Genomic DNA, 2,500 nt, shown 5'->3' with positions numbered 1-2,500 from the left:
TTCCTGTTCTATTGTGTTCAAAACGCCTTCGTCTTTTTTTCTGTTCTTTTCTTATTTTCTTTTTCCTTTTTACGATACTTAAATCACTTTCCTACTTCGATTACGTTTGTTCTGTGTTCTTCGCTCTTGTTCTTGACATCTTCGTGTTCATTCCTGTGTTTTGCTTCTTGTTATTGTTTTGTTCTGTTAGGAATGGGGGATTTAGAACATATTGTGAAAGTTGGGTAGAAAGGGGCAAGAAAATAAGAGAGAGAGAGAGAGAGAGAGAGAGAGAGAGAGAGAGAGAGAGAGAGAGAGAGAGAGAGAGAGAGAGAGAGAGAGAGAGAGAGAGACAGACAGAAAGAGAGACAGAGAGATAGAGAGAGAGACAGATAAACATAAAGATAAAGAGAAAGAGAGAGGGTCTTATCATAATAAAAGTGAAATCAGACATTTATATTATTTTCTACAGCAATAATCAAAAGCCACATGAACACTACTAACCTACACCACTTCATCTATAAGCACTGTTACTACTGTTACTACTTGCCTTATTATCATTATTATTATTATCATTATTATTATTATTATTATTATTATTATTATTGCTGTTAACATTTAATTTTAAATACGCAGCTGATCAACTAAGCTTGGAGACGAGGTAGACGCATCATCCAAATCAGTATATAGCACTTTACATTTCTTTTTCTGTCTGTCTGTTTGACTATATCGCTTCCCCCCCCCCCCCCCCTCTCATTTGACTTCAGTAAGTTGATAACTTCCTAAAACATCCCAATACTTCTTCTACCATATAGTTATTTTCCTAACTTGCTTGCTTGCTTGCTTGCTTGTTGGACTTCTTGGCTATCGACCAGCGGATAATTAAGCTAATGGATCCTATTCATGATTCCAATCAATATAAGGTCATAAAGTTTTGTTTCCTTTAGAAAATTGATTACTTTTCGTATTACTTTTTTCATCAACTGCTTGCAGGGTTGAAATTACGAATTCTTTATTTTCTATTCCGAGATAGTTTTTTTTTTTTGAGGTCTTCTGTTGTTGCTGAATTTATAGCATACTGTTTGGATGTGCTTTATTGAGGTTGGCACTGTGGGCATTGTGATGGGAAGGTTCTCTCTATATAAGGAGTAAGGTGGGTCAGTGTTGTGGCATTGATCCTAAAACGGGCTCAAGACCTCCTCCTCCCTTCTAACTTTTCTGTGGGCTGTGTCCTACTGTGCTACTGATTGGTTTCTGGTGGTTTCTAATGATTTAATGGCTTTATGTGAACTTAATGAATCAGAAAAAAACGACTTTTCTACCGTGGGTCGTCGGTAGTGCAAAAGCTCGGTAAGAAAGATCGATGTATGGTTCGGCAGTCAATTCACATTCAATCGACCCGCTCCTACGCACTCGTCTGTCTTGGAGCCGTCGGTATATATATGAAAAAAAAGGTAAATGTTTGATAAGGGCACCTCTGAACCACTGGCGTACCTGCATTTCCGGCACCATGACCTTAGCTGAAGATGGTGAAACTGGGGGTTTCCCGTCGCTCTAGGTCTGACTGAACCAGGGTATCGATGGTAAAGAGATTTATACTGACTTTCTCGACTTCGGTTTCCTCCTATGTGAAAAAATACCCCACTACTCTTTCTTATGGAAAACTCAGAACCCCACTGGAGTCCCTAGTTATGCATCATATCCAGTGCCATTTGGATCCGACTGACACTGTCAGAAAACACTATGACTGAGAAAGTTCTGTCGGATATGAAATTTTGGATGAAACAGGCTAGTTTCTATGTAATCCAAAAACATAAAGCTTTCTGTGTAGGCCATATTGCCACGTCATGTCGTAGGCTTTTTATATATATCTTAATATACTGAAATTAAACAGTGCTTTTTAGCAATTGCCTCTTGGAAGCCGCACTGCTCAATTAGTTAATTACTGGAATTTAAAATATGCAACAGTCGACTGTTGAAATTCATTCCATGACCTTGTATAGGCAACTTGTCAACGCACTTTGGCGGTAGCAGATGGCGGATCTTTGAATATGGGAATGGGGTAGGCGAAGTGCCATGAGCTTTGAAAAGTCTGGCTTTTGCAAATTTCATTGTATACTTTTAGCAACTTAATCATGTCATCATGATTGAGATGTTTTATCGTCTCACATCAAATCTCATCGGGGCCTGGAGAGGTTTCTCTACGGGCTTCTGGGGCTCGGACAAGCTCATCCTTTGTTAGGTCTTGGTTGTAATCCAATGAGCCGCCTCCGAGATTTTGAGGAGTGCGGAAGTACCGGTTTCCCACGAGTCCCCCAAGAGAGTTGGCTGGAGTTGGGGATTACCACACGTTTTCTATATGCTCAGCGCAGCAAAGAAAACTGCTACAAACAGCCAACCACAGCGCGGGCACTGCGGGGCGTCAGCCAGTTCGGAGAGCAAGAATCGGAAATTCCAGCGGTCTGGTTTTGGCAATAAGTGAAGTCACAACATTTCTAAGGAATCTCTTTAAATGGCGGCA

The 2,500-nt window shown here is 40.3% G+C and overlaps 1 protein-coding gene across 4 annotated transcripts in view; it reads right to left on the bottom strand.

The window, feature by feature from the left end:
- LOC125039130 overlaps positions 1 to 2,500 on the bottom strand; it is a 10,586-nt gene that overhangs the window by 7,360 nt on the left and 726 nt on the right. For 3 of the 4 annotated variants that reach the window (XM_047632875.1, XM_047632879.1, XM_047632876.1), the window contains exon 2: positions 1 to 183. This exon is cut by the window's left edge and continues 263 nt beyond it. The gene's annotated coding sequence lies outside the window, so the exon portion shown is untranslated. Of the gene's footprint in view, positions 184 to 1,473 lie in introns of all 4 variants that reach the window. The other variant, XM_047632877.1, reaches the window with a different exon arrangement.

Source organism: Penaeus chinensis, chromosome 26, assembly GCF_019202785.1.
Source record: "Penaeus chinensis breed Huanghai No. 1 chromosome 26, ASM1920278v2, whole genome shotgun sequence".
In the NCBI taxonomy this organism is placed as follows: Eukaryota; Metazoa; Arthropoda; class Malacostraca; order Decapoda; family Penaeidae; genus Penaeus; species Penaeus chinensis.
This window is presented reverse-complemented; position numbering and strand designations above follow the sequence as displayed.